This window comes from Bubalus bubalis, chromosome 4 (genome assembly GCF_019923935.1).
Source record: "Bubalus bubalis isolate 160015118507 breed Murrah chromosome 4, NDDB_SH_1, whole genome shotgun sequence".
Classification (NCBI taxonomy): domain Eukaryota; kingdom Metazoa; phylum Chordata; class Mammalia; order Artiodactyla; family Bovidae; genus Bubalus; species Bubalus bubalis.
This window is the reverse complement of record NC_059160.1, coordinates 30,293,867-30,303,371: the sequence shown is the minus strand read 5'-3', so window position 1 is coordinate 30,303,371 and position 9,505 is coordinate 30,293,867. Positions and strand designations below refer to the sequence as shown.

General features: G+C 38.2%; 1 long non-coding RNA gene across 1 annotated transcript in view; it reads right to left on the bottom strand.

Annotated features, from left to right (window-relative positions):
• Nucleotides 1-342: 342 nt before the first annotated feature.
• The window catches only part of LOC123333066, a 115,123-nt gene continuing 105,960 nt past the window's right edge, over nt 343-9,505 (bottom strand). Inside the window, exons 2-3 of the long non-coding RNA XR_006550239.2 lie at nt 2,796-2,873; nt 343-516 (exon numbers count right to left, since the gene is read on the bottom strand). This is a non-coding gene — a long non-coding RNA (uncharacterized LOC123333066). The remainder of the gene's footprint in view (nt 517-2,795; nt 2,874-9,505) is intronic.

Genomic DNA, 9,505 nt, shown 5'->3' with positions numbered 1-9,505 from the left:
AAAATAAAATAAGTGATTTGTAAAGACCCTCCCAGTGCCAAAATTGTTGATTCTAAGTAGGTATCAATTGGGGCTTCCCCAGTGGCTCAGCAGTAAAGAATCCGCCTGTGATGCAGGAGATGAGGGTTTGATCCCTGGGTTGGGAAGATCTCCTGCATGAGGGAGTGGCAATCCACTCCAGTATTCTTGCCTGGAAAATTCCATGGACAGAGGAGCCTGGTAGGCTGCAGTCCATGGGGTTGTGAAGAGTCGGACATGACTTAAAGTGACTGAACACAGCACACACACACAAGCATCAATTATTTTTAACATAGTTCATCAGTTATTTTCAGTATGCAGCAAATATGTAACAATGATTGCAAAAGATTGTAAGCTGGGCTCTTTAAAACTAGGATATTTACTTGGAAAAAAAAAAATGTGCCATACACCCTATGGTCCACTTCACGTGCCTTTCAGACTTCAAAGACGTGTGTGTGTGTGTGTCTTTTTTCGTCTCCAGTTGATACGTCACTCCACCTGGTGAGAGGAGGAATATCTGGGTCAGGATCAGTTAGGATCAGTGCTTCTTACCCCATCCCTGTTGCTTTGAACATGACTCTTTCCTACATTTGTTCACGACTTCCAAAGGGACTGTATTTCTTCCCTGTGCTTCATGTGATTTGAAATATATGTCTATTCAAAAGTGTAATATTTATCTTATTAATAAATGAGATAATAGCCTTTTAAAAAAAGATCATGTTCCTGTTTGCAAATCTGACTTAAAAGGACAAAGCTATCTAAAAAATGACAAATGTCATGGGAGATGAATAAGTTTTAAAAATATGATGTACAACATTGTATCTATAGTAAATACTGTATGGTAGACTTAAAAACTGTTAAGACAGTAGTTATCATGTTGCGTTTTTTCTTCAATAAAAACATTTTAAAATGATGGCAAATGCTGATAGTTTTCATCAAGATATAGATCTTTCACCACTTAAAATAGTGAATAGGACAAATATTATGATAACTACAAAAGTCTCACCCACTATTCTTGCTTATTAACATCACATATAGCATTATTACTCTCAGTTCAGTTTCTTTTTTCTTCTTCATCAGCTGGTAACAGGGAACTCCCTGGGAACCTCAGGCACAGAATGAATGAGACCTTGGCAGTGACAAACAGGTAGGCTCACTGAGGTTCCTAAACAACTTGCTTGGAGATACCATTCCAAATGGCATGTTGCCACATTTACTGGGTCATGAAATAAATTTAGTAGGTTGAAACCAGAATTTGGAAATTAAATAGAAGAGAACTAAAAAAATAATCACAGTATACTGCAAGGGTATATACATATATCTTTAGTTTTGCAGAGCATATTTTTTTTCCAAATACAGTTGGACTTTTTATCTGCAGGTGCAAAACCCATAGATACAGAGACGGACAACTATGCTCATTGTACTATGCCACTTTATATAAGGGATTTGAGTATCTGAGAATTTTGGTATCCACAGGAGTAGCATGGCTCCTGGAACCAATACCTCAAGGATATTGAGGACTGTATGAATGTTAATGGAGGAATGCCACAGATGATAATAATATTTCTTACTGTGGATCTTTGTCAAAACAGTTTGAAATGTACTCTTCTTAATAATTAAATGGCATTGAATATGTCTGAGTGAGTGACTGAATAAATATAAGATCAGATCAGATCAGTCGCTCAGTCGTGTCTGACTCTTTGTGACCCCATGAATCACAGCACACCAGGCCTCCCTGTCCATCACCAACTCCCGGAGTTCACTGAGACTCACGTCCATCGAGTCAGCGATGCCATCCAGCCATCTCATCCTCTGTTGTCCCCTTCTCCTCTTGCCCCCAATCCCTCCCAGCATCAGAGTCTTTTCCAATGAGTCAACTCTTCGCATGACGTGGCCAAAGTACTGGAGTTTCAGCTTTAGCATCATTCCTTCCAAAGAAATCCCAGGGCTGATCTCCTTCAGAATGGACTGGTTGGATCTCCTTGCAGTCCAAGGGACTCTCAAGAGTCTTCTCCAACACCACAGTTCAAAAGCATCAATTCTTCGGCACTCAGCCTTCTTCACAGTCCAACACTCACATCCATATATGACCACAGGAAAAACCATAGCCTTGACTAGACGAACCTTTGTTGGCAAAGTAATGTCTCTGCTTTTCAATACGCTATCTAGGTTGGTCATAACTTTCCTGCTAAGGAGTAAGCGTCTTTTAATTTCATGGCTGCAGTCAACATCTGTAGTGATTTTGGAGCCCAGAAAAATAAAGTCTGACACTGTTTCCACCGTTTCCCCATCTATTTCCCATGAAGTGGTGGGACCAGATGCTGTGATCTTCATTTTCTGAATGTTGAGCTTTAAGCCAACTTTTTCACTCTCCACTTTCACTTTCATCAGCTAGTGTTTAACTCATGATGCTCAATTTGAGTCCCACATCCCTAATACACTGAGTTCAATCATTCAGTTAAGATCCAAACCCAGTAGCCAGCCAGAAATTATTTCTCAAAAGCGGCACAGCTACTTGCCATAAAGAAGCTGGCTTTGCTTGAAAACAGTAAGAGGCATTAACCTCTACTGGGGCTTGGTATGATGTACACAGCATCTTGGTCAGGGAAGGCTCTGTACCTGCTGGATCTGAGGTACCTAACTGTTGAAGAGATATTTGTATCACAGGCTGGCTAGTGGAGAGTCTTCTCTTGTTCTGAGCACCACTCAAAGCTGGCAGCTTCTCTGGCAACCTGGTAAAAGGGTCAACTCAGGACACCAAACGTGGCAGAAATTACCTCCAGATTCGAAAGGGCCTCGCTGATAAAGTTTTCATTTTCCAGTCTTCCTCTGTCCTTGTGTTTTAAGCATGTCTCCTGTAAACAATATATAGATAGAATGCTAACTACCTAGTAATTTTAAGCATTTGATAATTGCTTTCCTTTAAAAGACTAATTTATGTATTTGTATGGCACCCCACTCCAGTACTCTTGCCTGGAAAATCCCATGGACAGAGGAGCCTGGTAGGCTGCAGTCTATGATGAGTCGGACACGACTGAGCCACTTCACTTTCACTTTTCACTTTCATGCATTGGAGACGGAAATGGCAACCCACTCCAGTGTTCTTGGCTGGAGAATCCCAGGGACGGGGGAGCCTGGTGGGCTGCCGTCTATGGGGTCGCACAGAGTTGGACACGACTGAAGTGACTTAGCAGCAGCAGCATCCATTGGCCTATTTCAATTATCTTTATCATCTTATGTTTTTATTCATTTCTTGGAGCTCATTTTTATCTGTTGGTCAACACTGGATGAAGTCTGTGTTAGTTTACCCAGCAAACTGTCAGAATCTGGGTTTTCTAGTGCATATATCATTATTGGTACACTGATCTAAAGTTATGTTTTTTTTACACTTTGGACACTCTAAAATTTCATTTCATACATATTCCTGAGCTTGTTTCTAATATGTATTAGAAGTACTCTGTAATTCCTTTGTGTGGGCATTTTCCCTCCAGGTTTGGATTTGACTCCTGAGGACATGTTGAGATATAAATGTATCAGATTTTGATAAAATAAGAGGTAGAACTGGCTTCCTTTTGGAAGGTAATTATCTCAAGTAAGGAAATGATAGTGTCCTGAAACTAAAAGAGGCACTGGCTAGTGAGGCAAAGCAGGGGGAGGCGGAGAGGGGTGGGTGGGGAAGTGGGAGGGAAGGAGGAGTGGCTGCTTTCTTGGGTAGAGAAGACTCAGAAGGTGGTGAACTTAAGTTTTCTAGTCTTTTGATTTTCTTCTACATCCTTATTTTAATTCTCAAGGCCTCATTTGTTCCAGATCAATCCCCTTTTACATAAGAAATCTCTCCAGGTAATCTCTGAGCTTGGTTTTGAGCTTTTTTGTTTATTGGCCTACCCAACAGCTCTTTAGCCATAAGTCCTAAGAAATTCTTTCACTCTAATAGTAGAAATTCTCCTAGAAATCTATCTTCCATTTCTAGTGACATATGGTTTAACAGACTAAAGTAACAGTCCAAGCACAGAATAGGAAAAAAGAGTGAATCAACTAAACACACACACACACACAATCACCTTTCTACAGGCATGCATAAGCTAGTTGGAAAGTAAGGTGAATTCCTAGATGCAAATTACACAGGTGTTTGGGGTATCTGAAAATTCTTGACAGGGTAGAGTTTGAATTTTAACATCCTATGTTATAGGCAAGAGACAAAAACCAGGGCACCCCCAGTGTCTGAGGTTAAAACAGAGATGCCATTGTATTAATCAGTGCCCCCAAAGTAATCCCATCAACAGGTTAACAAAAAATCTTCTTACTGAAGAATAGTATTTTTCCTCCCTGAGCCTTCACTCTGGATGGTGGTGGTGGAGGAAGATGGGGAGGAGTGGGTGGTTCCTAACAGTAAGGGAGCCTTTACACGATTTAGAACATAATATCTGATGGATTAAAAAAGTCTTAAAGTGAATATTTAAAGCCATCCTGCTGGTACCCTCAACTGCCTAAAAATTAAAAGAAACAAGTGCATTAATTTCAACCTCAGACCTCAAAAAATTCCAATAGATAAATGTTCAAGAAACATAAACCTACAATTTAAAAAAATCACAAAATAAACCAAAAAGGAAGCTGCTGAGAAAAAAAGTCAGCGAAAGGGGAAATTTCAGAATTAAACATGTAAGAAGTTTGTAAAATTATCATATGGAAATATAGGATAACTATGTTTAGTATGTTCCAAAAACATTATCTAACTCTGACAAAAGAACAAGTGATCATAAAAAATGACAAGGTACATTTTTTAAAAACTGCATAATATTTCTAGAAACAGAAAGTATTACAACATATTAGGAATTCAAAATGTGTTAAATGAATGAAATTATACAATGAATATATTAAATGGCAGATTAGACACAAGTAAAAACAGAATTGATAATCAATGAGATAGAACCAAAGATTACACAGAATATTCTACAGAGAACCAAAGAGATAGAAAATATGGAAGTGAGGTTAATTTTGGTGGGGATATATTAAGTTAATTTGTATATATCTTATTGGAATTTCAGGATGAGAAGCTGGAGAAAATGGTTGTTATGTCACTAAGCTGTGTCCAGCTCTTTGTGTTGTAGGAAGGGGGACCCCTTCCAGGGCCTGAAACAGCTCTTGTCTAACGCTCGGAAATGAATTGTCCGAGGAGACACATGTGCTGACAAAGCAAGAGATTTTATTGGGAAAGGGCACCCAGGTGGAGAGCAGTAGGGTAAGGGAACCCAAGAGAAATGCTCTGCCGCGTGGCTCGCAGTCTCCACTTTTATGGTGATGGGATTAGTTTCCGGGTGGTCTTTGGCCAATCGTTCTAATTCAGTCTTTCCTGGTGGCGCAGGCATTGCTCAGCCAAGATGGATGCTAGTGAGAGGGATTCTGGGAAGTGGACGGACACACGGTGTCTCCTTTAGACCTTTCCCGAACTCATCTCATTGGTGGTGGCTTATTAGTTCCATATTCCTTATCAGGATCTCCTGTCATATAACAACTCATGCAAATGGTTACTATGGTGCCTGGCCAGGGTGGGCGGTTTCAATCAGTGTGCTTCCCCTAACATTTGCAGCACACCAGGCTTTCATATTCTTCACTATCTCCTGGAGTTTGCTTAAACTCATGTCCTTTGAGTCAGTGATGTCATCCAATCATCACATACTCTGTTGCCTCCTTCTCCTCCTGCCCTCAATCTTTCTCAGCATCAGGGTCTTTTCTAGTGAGTCAGCTTTTCTGATCAGGTGCCCCAAGTATTGGAGCGTCACCTTTAGCATCAGTCCTTCCAATGAATATTCAGGGTTGATTTTCTTTAGGACTGACTGGTTTGATTTCCTTGCTGTCCAAGGGACTCTGAAGAATCTTCTCCATCATCACAGTTAAAAAACATCAATTCTTTGGTACTCAGCCTTCTTTATGGTCCAACTTTCACATCCGTACATTACTACCAGAAAAACCATAGCTTTGGCTATATGGACCTTTGTCAGCAAAGCAATATCTCTGCTGCTTAATATGCTGTCTAGGTTTGTCATAGCTATTCTTCCAAGGAGAAAATGGTAGAAGTGCCATATTCAAGAACACAGAGGCTGAGAATTTCCAATATTCATGAGAGACATCAGAACTGAATCTTAGGAAACCCAGTGAAACCCAAGAAGTATAAACAAAAATTTTGTTATTGTATTGTAAAATTGCAGAATACCAAGGGGAAAAAAAAGAACTTAAAGGAATCTGGAAAGAAACTACTGATAACCTAAAAAGTAATAAGAATTAGTCAATGACTGCTGCTGCTGCTGCTAAGTCGCTTCAGTTGTGTCCAACTCTGTGCGACCCCATAGACGGCAGCCCACCAGGCTCCCCCGTCTCTGGGATTCTCTAGGCAAGAACACTGGAGTGGGTTGCCATTTCCTTCTCTAATGCATGAAAAGGAAAAGTGAAAGTGAAGTTGCTCAGTCGTGTCTGACTTCTAGCGACCCCATGAACTGCAGCCTACCAGGCTCCTCTGTCCATGGGATTTTCCAGGCAAGAGTACTGGAGTGGGGTGCCATTGCCTTCTCCAGGCTCTCCAAATAAGCCAAAAGATAGTGAGATAATGTCCGTATGTTAAGAGAAAGTGACTATCACTTAGTATTATTTTCCCACTTTTTCAAGACTGAGAGTGATATGAAGACAAATTTTATATTATACAAACAAAAGCTGAGGATTTGTATACCAACATACATTGCTAAGGGAACTTCTAAACAATGTACATTAGAGCTATGGAAAATGATTTTAAAAGGAATATATAAGATGCAAGCCTGGTGATCAAAGAAAATAGAAACATGCAGTTAAACCAAATACTGACTAGAGAGAATAATAATATCTAATTTGGGAGCTAAACAAACACAATATAACTAAAATACTGGAGGACTGAAAATATGGGATAAATGGACCAAATAACAACTATAAATCAATCTACTTTAAACAAATGAAAACAGTAAAATTTCCAGAAAAAAGGAAAAGATGGGCAGGATGAATTTAAATATCCAGATATTTTATTTCACTGAACTAATAAACTGGATTAGAGAGGCATTATTATTTCATAGCCTACTAAGAAAGAAAAGTCAAACACTACCTTTTAAACCATGACACTGTGTTTTAATGTTAATCCTCTGTGTTGAAAGTTTTCTATAACTCATGAATTAGTCACAGCAGTCTCTTTGCTTTGAAATAGTTTTAATTTATTCTGAAGGATTTTGGATGGTTTCCACCACCAGTTATATTTATTAATGTGATGTACAATCCTTTTGCGTGTATTTAAGAAACAACCATAACATCAAAGTTAATGGTGCGAAATGAAAAACTATCCCACTAAAACCAGGTACAAAGTAAGAATATCCCTTTTAAGCACTCCTTTTCAACAACTTACTGTAAATCTTTGCTAATGCAATGAGGGCAAGAAAAGGAAATAATAGGTATACAGATCAGGAAGAAAACATAAAACTATCTTTGTTCACAGACAACATGATCATCTATGGAGAAAATCTGAAAGAATTGACAAAATCCTTGAACTAATAAGCAGTTATAGCAAGATTTCAGGATACAAAGTTAATATACAGATGTTAGTTGCTTTCTTAGATATCAACAATGAACAACATGAATTTGAAAATAAAAACAATGCCATTCACATTTTCACCCCCTCAAATGAAATATTTGGGTATAAATCTAACAGAATATGTATAAGATATGTATATAGAAAACTATAAAAATCTGATAAACAAAATTAAAGAAGAACTAAATAAAAGAAAGGCACCCCTTGTTCACGGATAGACTCAATATTATGCAGGTGCCAGTTCTCCCCAACATGATCTACCTATTCAGTGTGATCCCAATCAATATCCTGGCAAGTGATATATGGGTCCAACAAACTGATTCAAAGTTTATTGTAGAGAGGCAGAAGACCCAGAATAGCTAACACAATATTAAAGAAGAACAACTAGGTTGAGAGACTGCTACTGCCTGACTTTAAGACTTACTACAAAGCAATAGTAATCAGGATAAAGTGGTACTGTCAAAAGAAGAGACAAACAAATCAATAGAACGCAATAGAAACCTGAAAAATAGACAATCATAAATATAGTCAACTTATCTTTGACAAAGAAGCAAAAGCAATACCATGCAGCAAAGATAGTCTATTCAATAAATGCTGCTGGAGAAATCAGACATTCACACACAAAAAATTGAATCTAGACATAAACCTTACTCCTTTACTTTCCTTTAAATCAAAGTGGATCATAGATATAAATAGGAAACACACAATGATAAAACTCCTAAAAGAGAAGATAATATAGAAGAGATACTAGATGACTTTGTCAATGACTTTTTAGAGATAATGCCAAAGACAAAATCAATGTAAGAAGTAACAAGTAATTATAAAGTTAAAAAGTTTGTGCTCTGTGAAAGATGCTGTGAAGAGAATGAAAAGGCAAGCCATGGACTGTGAGAAAATATTTGCAAAATATACATCCAACAAAGGACTGTTATTCAAATTATATAAGAATTATTAAAACTCAACAATAATAAAACAGCCCAATTAAAAATGGACCAAAGATCTTAATAGGCCTCAGCAAAGAAGACATGCAGATGAAAAACAAGTGTATGAAAAGATGCACCATGTCATACATTGTCTTGGAAATGCAAATTAAAACAACAATGAGGTGGGACTTCCCTGGTGGTCCAGTGGCTAAGATTTTGCACTCCCAGAACAGAAGGTCTGGATTCAATCCCTGATTGGGGAACTAGATCCCACATGCTGCAACTGAGACTTTGCATGCTACAACTAAAAATCCTGCGTGTGCAACAAAAAAATAAAGATCCCACATGCTGAAACTAAAAGATTCCACATGCCTGCAAAGAAGATCGAAGATCCCATGTGTCGCAACTAAGACCCAGTGCACCCAAATGAAAAAAAATAAAGATTAAGAAAAAACCCAACAACAATGGAATAACACTATAAACCTACTGGAATGGACAAAATCTCAAACACTGGCAAAATCATATCCTGGCAGGGATGTGGAGTAACAGAAATCTCATTCATTGCTGGTGGTAATATAAAATTGTACACTTACTTTAGAAGACAGTTTGGTGGTTTCTTACAAAACTAAACATACTCTTACCACGTGATCCAGCACTTGTGCTCCTTAGTATTTACACAAAAACCTGAACACAAATGTTTATAGCAACTTTATTCATAATTGCCCAAACTCGAAAGCTATCTACATGCCCTTCAGTAGCTGAATGAATAAATAAACTGTAGTCCATCCAGACAACAGATATCATTTACTGCTATAAAGAAGTAAGCTATCTCAAATAAAAAACCTGACCTTACACCTAAAGCAACTAGACAAAGAAGAACAAACAAAACCCAAAGCTAGTTGAAGAAAAGAAACCATAAAGATCAGAGCAGAAATAAATAGAAGAGAGATAAAGAAAACAAACA